Raw genomic sequence first — 11,534 nt, 5'->3', positions numbered from 1 at the left:
TTGCTAACGCTAGCGGGAACGAGCTCAGGGAAAGACGCGTGCTATGTCTGTTATTAATGTTCATATCTTGATTTACGGACACAATAGCAAAATAAACATACAAATAGATCAAAATGACGAGTCTGACAGCAGCAGTTACAGAGGGAGGGGCCACAGTTTTGCAATGTAAAGTGAATTGGAGCCAGAGTCAATGGAGCTGGAAACACACCCAAGCTCACTCTTTATCTGAAACGCGGCGGCTAGCAGGTTAGCTATGTCCATTTATATATACAGTCTATGATCAAAACACATGTAATCGAATTAATGCAAAATTGATAAATTTAAAGCCATACTGAAGAACACGCCAGGAGTGGAGTCAAGCCACCACCAGAAAAGTTACGCAGTGAATTTTATGTTTGCTCCACTTGCTTTAAATTTCCAAACCAACCCAATCACACACCATCACCACACAGACTTTCCATTGAGCACTAACCCATCTCCAGTATTTGCCTATAAATTCTTGCCGGCTTGTATTTTAAAAGTCTTCTTCGGTACAAAAAAAATGAGAAAAAAATCATTTGTCTGGGTCTGCTTCTCCAAAAGCGCAGGGATCAGTCGTCGCAGTGTGGAGCCTTCTCGTGAGCGTCTCTATGGAACCTACAACAGAAGAGAAGCGGCATTAAAAGCTGACAACACAAAGCCATAGGAGACTTCACCGCATCCACAGACACTCTAAAAATAAAGATAAAATGACAATGCACCAGGTATCAGAGCCCACACACTCATGAAAACACAAGTCAGATAAGTTAATATAGATGGCCTGTTTGGCACGCATTCCTCTCCCAGATTAAAATGTCTAACTATTAGGACGGCAAGATGAATCCAAATTTGAATGGACAAAATTAGCATATCGCAAATGCTAAAGTTTTTAAAGTGCCATATGTTCATCCACAAACAACAAAATCCTGTCTTATTCTACGTAAAAACTGCTAACCCTGTAGTTTAGATCTGTATACACATGTTCTGTAATGTCCCTGTGTGTCAGATGCCCTCCCTGTGTCTCCATGGGGGTCTTATTCTGCATAAAAACTGATAACCCTGTAGTTTAGATCTGTACAAACATGTTCTGAAATGTGATTCTCATGGTAGTTTGCTGTGAAAAGTAAGGCTCACGATTTGATTTCATTTCATTTGATATACAGTATAAGGTGAGAGCTGGAGACAGGTCAGAACTTTCAGGTGGAATTTGTTGTTTAACTGACACTGCAGATTGGTTGAGCTCGTTTAATACCTGGTTACTACTACCATATAAGCCATTGCATTCTAAATAAAGCCAATTGTTCCTTTAGACGGCAGCACACTAGCCAGCTCACTGTGTCTCAAACACGGATATATTAAAATAACTGCATAGGGTATTGCTTAAATCTCGAGTTGGATTAATGGTCATTCATTGGTGCTACAACAAACAAAAAAATCCATCCTTCCCAGAAAGGATTTTTCTCAGAGAGCACAATGTAATCACAAACTGCTCATGTTCAGCTGACAGAGACTGGCAGAGACTGACAGGGACTGACAGAGCACTTACAGCTTTTACCTATTTTTAGATCATAAAATTTTTCTCAGGTCAAAATGTTTGTTGTCTTAAAAAAAATAAAAATGTATCAATTGCTTCAGCTACTCTCCACGTCCGCTCTATTCTAGCTCAAGCTCTGGTTGGTTAGAGCGATCATGTGGTACGACATGAACGAGCATGTGAGCGATGTGAACAAGCCCAACTGTCGTATATGAGCCACAGGTTTAGAACATGGTTCAGAAGCTCCTGGAAGCATAAACATTATCATTTATAATTTATTTATTATTCCCTTGTCTCCTTCGCGGCCGCTCTGCTCCGCTCGCTCTCGTCTCATGGCAGGGCTGTACCGAACTTTGACTTCAATGTTAGGCCCAGGGCTTGGTCTCAAAGCTTATGCAAATTTTGATTAAAAGCGTAAAATATTAAATAAACAACCTATCAAAATTCAAATAAAGTTTAGATAATTATTTTTATATGCATACTACTTAAGTTTGTAGCATTGTTTTAATATTTATTAGGCCTCAAAATTAGCATTAGCATTAGCGTTAGCATTGACACACAAACATGTCTCTTTCTAAACACAGATGTGTCTCTGGTGAAGTACTTGTTTTATCTGTGTAGTGTTTAACATGTTGTCAGTGACATCCACACACAGCTCTGTGTCCACTGCCTCATCTTTAAATATTTATTCATTTTACTACTAATAATAATAATGGCTTACACTTGTAATGCGCTTTTTCAAAGCCTCTCAAAGCGCTACATTATAGTCATTATTCATTCATTTCCACACTTGGTGACGGTAAGCTACTATTGTAGCCACAGCTGCCCTGGGGCAGACTGACGGAAGCGAGGCTGCCAATCTGCGCCATCGGCCCCTCCGACCACCACCTATCATTCGCGCACACACCACTTTCATACTAGGCAATGTGGGTGAAGTGTCTTGCCTAAGGACATAACGACAGAACTTGGTTTAGCGTGACTTGGCAAAAACTTCATAGAGATATAACTGCACAGTACGCTAGTGACGCTACAGGGAGGTGTTGTCTGTTGGGGTGGCAGTATAACCACAAGGGATTGCAATCGTTTGGACAGACTGATAAAGAAGTGTGCATCTGTGATCGGGAGGAGGGTGGACTCTGTGGGAGCTGTGGTTGAGAAGAGGATGAGGGCTTTAATGCAGGGCATCCTGGACAATTCCAGACATCCTTTGCATGACACTATGTCTGCACAGAGAAGCACACGGAGTAACAGGTTCCTCTCACTGAGCTGCAGGACAGTGCGCTTTTCGAGGTCGTTTGTCCCTTCAGCTATCAAGCTGTTTAACAGATCTGCCTGATAGGAACTGTAATTTCTATATGACGAGTACTTTATACTATTGATAGTAATATTTTATTATTTCTACTGTTATTATTGTGTGTGTTTGTGCAAGTGTGTGTTTGCTGCCGGACACCTGAATTTCTCCCTTGGAGATTAATAAAGTTTTTATCTATCTATCTCTATCAGGTTACCAGGTGCTGTTGTGCATGGAGTCGATTCCAAACACAATCGTGCTCCTAATAGTGAAAATCCACTGAAAACTGTTGTTCTTGGTCCGTTCTGGCGCAAACCCATAAAGTGTAAACTCCACCTGGGTCCAGCGGCTCACTCCTCCACACACACAGGTGCAGCTGATGCTCTGCACTTTTAACTGTCTCCAAAGAAGCATGAAATCTCCTCATTAAGTTTGCTTCACCAACAAAGCCCCACACCTTCTGAAATACCCTCACATGGATTCACTCGCACACACACTACATGATATTGGAATTCTCAAAAGTATCGAAAATCAGATACTAAGCCATACTAATACAAGTATCAAAACTAGAGCAGGTATCAATACAAAAAAAAATCCCATTCACAGGACAGAAATGAACCTTTCCTGAATAGTTTTAGAATGATCTTGAGCTGTATCAGAACAAGTATAAAACATATAGACTAGTGTACGCTAAAGACGCAAGGGTTGGCCTTTTTTCCATCCTGCGTGGCCGTCATTTCTGATAATGTATGACCCGCCTCAGCCCACCCCAGCCTGCCCTGCACAACAGAACCTATTTATACAACCTGCCCTGACCTGCACCCGCAATCATTAAATACACGGTAAAAATAAAAATGATTGTTACTGGCTAATATGGTGTGCAATGCCGCTAAAAGGGGGCGCGCCGTGGTGCCGTCAGGTTATAGGTTAATTGCCCTGGATACATGCTTACATAAACTTTATTATCAAACATAATCCAACATAGGCCAATGTTGATGAATATTAGTTTGTCTTAAAATATTTTATAGGTTATAGTAATAATAGCCTACATATTTTTATTTACTTATTTATTTATTTTGTGAGAAAATGACCCACCCCAACTCGCACCACGATAAATAGATTTTTTCCCAGACTGCCCCAACCTGACCCGTGCCGAATATCTCCAGTATACGCCCATGGACCACTATGAAACCTACCTGGATGAATGAGGGATCACACAGATATAAAACTGCATGGTAATATAAAAGTACTATTCCTTAGCATCAAAATGAGTGTTAGTATCGCGGCAACACTACATGATGCACTTTTACCAAGACCCAAGGCTGGATGTGGAAACTAGCATTTTTCTCATTCCTTTTCTCATATGGACACTCAAAGCACTTTACATGAAGGACTGGATTTCAGCATTAAAACTGGTAACCCAAATGAGAGACTGGTGAGGCTCAGTCTGTTTTCTGTTTGAATAATCATCTTGAACCAAAACGCCACATTGTAACTGTCTTATCCTCTCTTCTGCATTTTCAAACTCACCTAATATTGACAAACTGTTCTTCTCACCAAAAACATCACTGTCTCTTCTTCGTCAAACAGCTCTGTGGATTTAACAGCAAACTTGACATTTAAAATCAGTTGGATGTATGCTCACGTTTGGACAGAATCTCACAGAGGCCTACTCACTTTCTCACTCCACGACTTCGAATGAGTCACAGGCAAACCATGACCAAGATGAACTCATTTCATTCCAAAATGTTCCAATCTTATCCACCATGTGTCACAGCTGCTTTCTATTCAGATAAACTTTAAATCAGACCGACTCTTCAAAATGGACTTTTCACAGCTTTTAACCATGTTCTAGTCGTTTCTTCTCATTGAGCCTCTGGAGTTGAGTAATCTTTAATCACTTATTTTCAAGACGTCACTCCCACGTGTCCTTATATCTGTGTAATCCCTCAGTCGTCCAGGAAGGTTCCATAGTGGTCCACGTTCGTACACTAGTCTATGTGTCTTATACTTGTTCCGATACAGCTCAAGATCATTCTAAAGCTATTCAGGAAAAGTACATTTCTGTGATGTGAAAGGGACTTTTTCGATTTGTATCAGATTTTCGATACTTCTGACGACCCTAATCTGAGGTGATGCGTCCAGGCGCGCGACAACACAATTTTTCGCTTTTCATTTCGTACAGAGCTCCACCCGGTTCTATATTTTAGAGATGATCGGGAACTGAGCCTGATTGGGGGAACTGAACTAAAAAAATGAAACCTGAGCGTTGAGACAAACAGACGAGTGTTGTATTTGGCAGCAGACAATCAAAGACCCAAAGACAATGGTCATTAATATTCAGAGATAAAACATGGGCCTCACTCTGACACGTTTGTACAGTGCAGATCCACACACAGCACTGGAGATGTGTTACTACAGACAACTGGATTTGTTTACCAGTACTCCATTTTGTTACTTAAGTAAAAGTACTATTACAGAGGTGAAAGGTTACTCGAGTAAAAGTATTACATAGGGGAAAAAAAATCTAGTTAAGTAAAAGTATTTAAGTTCCTGTTTAAGAGATGAGAAGAGAATGACTGAATTTGAATGACTGCATTTGTTGAAAAGAGAAAAGTTCAGTGAAGGAGGAGAGAAAGAGGAGGAGATTGAGAGAGAGAGAGAGAGAGAAGAGTGAGAAGGACAGCAGAGAGAGAGAGTAGGGAGAGAGAAAGAGGAGAGATGGAGAAGGAGGGAGAGAAGGAGAGAGAAAAAGAGCAGAGAAGGGAATGATTGAACTTGAATAATTCTGCTTGTAGAATAGAGACCAAGTTCAGTGAAGGAGGAGAGAAAGAGGAGATGGAAAGAGAGAGGAGAGGGAGTAGAGAGAGAGAAAGAGGAGAGATGGAGAAGGAGAGAGAGAAGGAGAGAAAAAGAGAAAAATAGAATGTACAATAGAGAACAAGTTCAGTGAAGGAGGAAAGAAAGAGGAGGAGATGGAGAGAGAGAGAGAGAGGGAGAAGGGAGAAAGAGGAGAGATGGAAAAGGAGAGAGACGGAGAGAAAAAGAGAAGAATAGACTGTAGAATAGAGACCAAGTTTAGTGAAGGAAGAGAGAAAAACAAGGACATGGAGAGAGAGAGCAGAGAGAGGGAGTAGAGAGAGAGAAGGAGGAGAGAGGGAGAAGGAGAGAGAGAAGGAGAGAAAAGAGAAGAATAGAATGTAGAACAGACAACAAGTTCAGTGAAGGAAGAGAGAAAGAGGAGGAGATGGAGAGAGAGAGCGCGACAGAGAGGGAGAAGGGAGAAAGAGGAGAGATGGAAAAGGAGAGAGACGGAAAGAAAAAGACAAGAATAGAATGTAGAATAGAGAACAAGTTCAGTGACGGAAGAGAGAAAAACGAGGAGATGGAGTGAGATAACAGAGAGAGGGAGTAGAGAGAGAGAAAGAGGAGAGATGGAGAAGGAGAGAGAGAAGGAGAGAAAAGAGAAGAATAGAATGTAGAATAGACAACAAGTTCAGTGAAGGAGGAGAGAAAGAGGAGGAGAAGAAGAGAGAGAAGGAGAGAGGAAAAGAGAAGAATGGAATGTTCAGTGAAAGAGGAGAGAGAGGGGGGAGGGATGGATGAGAGAGAGAGAGAGAAAAAAAGAGATGAGAGGGGAATGATTGAACTTGTAGAAGAGAAAACAATTTCAGTGAAGGAGGAGAGAGAGGGAGGAGAGGAGAAAAAGAGAAGAGAGGGGGGAGAACTAAGGGAAAGATAGAAAGTGAAAAAAGGTGAAAAGCGATTGAGGAGAGGGGTAAGGAGAGAGAAAAATGGAGGAGAGGGAAGAAAGTGCACAGTAATTAAACGATAGAAAGAACAGAAAGATGAGAGAGAAGAGAAGAAGTGACATGGAGAGAGGAGGGAGAGGAGGGGGAACAGGCAGAGGATATGTCAGAGGGGAGAGGAAGAAGAAAGAGGAAAGAGAATAAAAGAGAGTAAAAAAGGAGATGCATTAAAGGGGGAAAGGATGGGGGATGAGAAAAGAGAGAGAGGCAAAAGTGAGAGAGATAGAAAGATGAAAAATTGGAATAGAAGAGGTGAGGGACAGGAAAGTGACAGGATGGAGAGGGGAGAAACAGAGGGAGTGGAGAGAAAAGAGGAGAGGAGATATGAGAGAGGAGAGAGAGGGGGAGAAAAGAGAGAACATTGAAGAGGAAAGAGGGAGAAAGACTGAGAAGTGAGATGGGAGGAGAGGGAATAGATAGAGGAGAGTTGAGGAGAGGAGAGAAAGGCAGAGGCAGGGAAAACAGAATAAGAGAGGATAGAGAAAATATAAATAAATAGAAAGAGAAAAGTAGAGTTGAGAAGAGAGGAGAGAAAGAAAGCAGAGCTATGAGAGAGAGACAGAGGTGGGAAGAGGAGAGAGAGAATAGATAGAGGGAGGAAGTATGAAAGAGAGGAGAGAGAGAAAAAGAGAAAGAGGAAGACAGAGAGGATGGAGAGAATATAAATAAACAGAGAGAATAGTAGAGGAGAAGAGAGGCGTGTGGAGGTGGGCTGTAGCTGTGGGGAGTAGGTCAGTGCAGTGACTCATTTCTGACTCATGGTGGAGGAGGCGCTGTAGAGCCACCTCCAGAGTCCAACCTCATGGACAACACTCCTGCTACTGTGTGTGTGTGTGTGTACTGTTACTGTGTACTATTTCTGTGTACTGTTACTGTGTACTGTTACTGTGTACTATTTCTGTGTACTGTTACTGTGTACTATTTCTGTGTACTGTTACTGTGTACTGTTACTGTGTACTACTGTGTGTGTGTGTGTAGGGTGGGGGGGGGGGGGGGGGTGTATGAGGATGTTTGAATGTATAGGAATGTGTTTATCTTAATGTATTTGTGTATGTAACACTTATGCTCTGTTCCTGCGCTCGCCGGGTGCCACCTGTAGGGGGAGGTGGTGGGGTGTATGTTAAAATGTAAGCTACCATATGTAATTAAACCAATTATTAATAATGATTGGCCCAAAACAGAACAAAAACATGAATAGATTTCTGTGTAAATTAAACAAAAACTCAAACACTGTAAAGAACTTTTTTTTGCTATGCTTTATTGTTCATGTGCAGAACAGTGCGGGGGGTGGACAGAGGGTTTAGATACGCAGGAGCCTCCTGTACCACTTCCTCCTTTTCCTCTCCAGCTCCTGCTCCAGTGCTCTGCTCATCTCCTCCATCAGGGAGCGCTGTTCCTCTGTGCTCTTCAGCTTCTGCTCTAATGCTTGGCATCTTTCAAGCTGCAGGGAGCGCTCTACCTTTGCACTCCTCAGATCCCAGTCTAATGCAGTGGATTGCTCTTCCAGCAGGGAGTGCTCTATTTGTGACTTCTTCAGCACTTCCTTCAGCTCCTCATAGGTCTTCAAAATGGCGTCCTTCTCCTCCTCCTTCTTTTTGGACCTTCTTTTGGAACTTTGCTTTTCGAAGTTCCATTCTTTGGATTTTTGGCTGGAGTCTTCTCGAATTTGCTTCAACATGGCTTTAATTTCAGCAACCTGTTTCTCCAGTACCTCAATATTGCCGTTTTTGGTCTGAAGCTGGTGTTTCAGCTCTTCTGACTGGTCTCTAAATGCTCCTCTCTCCTCCTTCACTTGAGCCAGTTCAGTTTGGAGTTCTTGGATTGTTTTGTTTGTTCTCTCCATTTGAGTGTTCTTCAGGACCATTGACTTGTCTTTCTTGTGCTTTTCCACAAGCTGATTTATTTCTCCATCTTTGAACTGAATCGCACATTTCAGTTCCTCAGACTCTCTCAGTAAAAATCTATTCTCCTCTTTGACCTTGTCCAGCTCAGTCTGGAGTTCTTGGGCTGCTCTGTCCTTTCTCTCCATCTGAGTGTTATGAGTGAGAATAATCATTTCTAGCTTTAACTTCTCCTCCTGGTGCTGATCATGGTCTTGTTCTCAAAGATTCCTCAGGTCTTCGAGCTCTTGGAGCAGATGTTTCTCTGTTGCATCTAAAGTTGCAACTTTAGAGGCCATTTCGAATTGAGACATGACTAAGGCCATGTCCCACTCCTCTTCCTCCTTAGACCTCTCATGGTTTAGAGGCCCTAACTGCTCTCTCTCCAACTCCTCAACAGTTAGAAAGGTGTGACCCGCCTTTTCAGAAGGTCCAGAGGTGTGGTCTGCACCGGTGAATGCTATCATCGGCTTCTCGAGCTGCTCCAACTCCTCAAAAGATGGAGAAGGACCCTCCTCAAGAAGGTCTGCATTGGTGGATGTTATCCCCAACTCCTCCATCAAGTTAAATTCCTCACTGTAGAGGAGTTCGTCCTCTTCGGGAGTAAAGTCGCACCAGTCTTTGGACATGTTTGCTGCTCTGAGTTCGGTCGCTGCGTGCTCGTTCGAATGCTGAGTTGAAGTGATGCTGGGTTTGTGTTTTTGAGCTTTTAAAAAAAAAATAAGTTCTACAATCACATCTGAACCTTTGCCAGAGCCTAAATCTGCAGTAACAACAGTAACAAGAGACACTCAGTACATGGACAGGCCTCAGATGAAAACTCAAAACCTCCAGGATTCACTCACTGAGCTACAAGTCGGATCTGTGGAGAGGGACGCTCACTCACAATAAGAACGCATGTTTATGTTGAGCAATACAAAACACTGTAATTAAATAAAAGAAGGTTTGTTTAATGGCATTCTGTACATTTTTATATACACATAAAAAGTTATACTCAGAAAAGCACAAACAAACATAAGGAAATAAACAATAAAATTACAAATGTTACTACAGTATATCAACGGTGGAAGAAGTGCTCCATTCTGGTACTTAAGTAAAAGTACAGATTCTGGAGCAAAAAAATACTCAAGTAAAAGTAAAAGTATCACAAACCAACTTGTAGTATTAAACTACCTGTTTAAAATAAACTTAAAGAGTAAAAAGTAAAAATATTTCACATAGATTTTGAGATTGTATAAAGCTTCAGATGTAATGATTTTGATAAAGTTTTTGTTCAACAGTAACAATCAGTAAATCAATCACTTTTTATTTGTGTATATTTCACTTATGTATATGTTAAAAATAAACCCTCAGACTTTTAAGCAGGTCTTAAACAATAATAAAAAATACTTTTACTTTTCAGTCCAGTCCAAAAATATTGTGGAGTAGAAAGTACAGTTACCTGCTCTCAAATGTAGTGAAGTAAAAGTAAAAAGTATCCAGTGTAAAATGTAATAAAGTACAGATACCAAAATTTTTTACATGAAGGTCCTACCTTACACAAAATGGACTGTACTTTACTACTTTTACTTGGTTCCAACACTGCAGTATATACATAAGGTTTATAATAACAATGCAACATCACCCCTGTACACACTCCATATATAAAGATACTTATACTTATATCACGTCTCCTCCCACTCAGCTAACCTTCATCTACACCTCTACTGCTTCACTTATGGTTCCTCTTTAAACATATTGCTTGCTTTTGCCTGCTGTGTATGTATATAATCTAGGACAGTGATTCTTCTCCAAAGTAGGGCACCGAGCACCTTCTTGAGAGCCCCACAGTCAGAACAATATAATGCATTTAATATGAGATTACTTATCTCATATTAAATGCATCTCCCAGGTTACTTTGTATGGAAAAAGTTGGGCATCGAGATCGAAAAAGTTAAAAACCTGATCTCTGACAGCTGTGGATAATTATGTTGAGTTTTACACATTTTTAATATCCATATTCATTTAATTCAATTCTTCAAAAAATTACTTCATAAAAGAAAAGTTTGCTGCTGTATAAATGACTAAGAAAATTCATGAATAAGCTTGGGTGACAGTGGCTCAGTTGGTAGAGCGTTTGTCCACTGAGCCGAAGTGGCTTCCACAGACGGATACTGTTTACACTTAAACGGTTGAGTGGTTCCTTGAGTGTTTTCAAGGTGGGTAAGTGGGTATTTATTTATGTATGTATGTGTGTATGCATGTATGTATGTATTTATTTATTTATTTATTTTTATTATTTATTTATGTATTTTTATTTATTTTTTATTTATTTATTTTTTTAATTTCTTCTTTTCTTTCTTCCCATCTATATTCTCTATACCAGGGGTGGCGAACAAGTTAGGTACAAAGAGCCAAAATTTTCAACCGTAAGAGTCAAAGAGCCACATGACACACTGACCTGCCAAGACAGACAGACAGACACACACACACACACACACACACACACACACATTACTTCCCATAAACCACTCCTCTCCTTACAAAACAACAGCAAGCATTGTACTTCTGTTCATTTCAAGATAAGTGTCCACCCTCAACACACATACCAAATGCAGCTTAGCCAGAGTTAACACAGCACCTATCCCAGAGGTCAGATACCTCCCCACATACACACATAAACACACACAGGCATCTCTTCCTCTCTCTCGCTCTATCAAACACACACACACATTTTCTCTTTATCTGTCTCTCTCTGACACACTACTGAACACACTTCAGAAACACATGTAGGGCCTGTATAATATAAACTGATGGAATATTTTTATTTTATTTTTTAAGTCTATTTTTTATTATTCTAAGCTATTTATCTATTATTTTTTGTTTTATTGCATGTACCATTTTCCTTCTGTTCTTTAACTGTGTGGTGCAATACTGGAATTTCCCCACTGTGGGACTAATAAAGGCTTATCTTATCTTATCTTATCTTATTAAAATATTAACACAAGTATAAATCAGGTGTT

The 11,534-nt window shown here is 40.6% G+C and overlaps 1 protein-coding gene across 1 annotated transcript in view; it reads right to left on the bottom strand.

The window, feature by feature from the left end:
- Nucleotides 1-545: 545 nt before the first annotated feature.
- prr16 (proline rich 16) overlaps nt 546-11,534 on the bottom strand; it is a 32,877-nt gene continuing 21,888 nt past the window's right edge. Inside the window, exon 3 of the mRNA XM_033972981.2 lies at nt 546-636. The gene's annotated coding sequence lies outside the window, so the exon portion shown is untranslated. The remainder of the gene's footprint in view (nt 637-11,534) is intronic.

The sequence above is a fragment of the Periophthalmus magnuspinnatus genome, chromosome 9 (genome assembly GCF_009829125.3).
Source record: "Periophthalmus magnuspinnatus isolate fPerMag1 chromosome 9, fPerMag1.2.pri, whole genome shotgun sequence".
Lineage (NCBI taxonomy): Eukaryota > Metazoa > Chordata > Actinopteri > Gobiiformes > Gobiidae > Periophthalmus > Periophthalmus magnuspinnatus.
The sequence above is the reverse complement of the archived record's forward strand: the minus strand, read 5'-3'. Positions and strand labels throughout refer to the sequence as shown.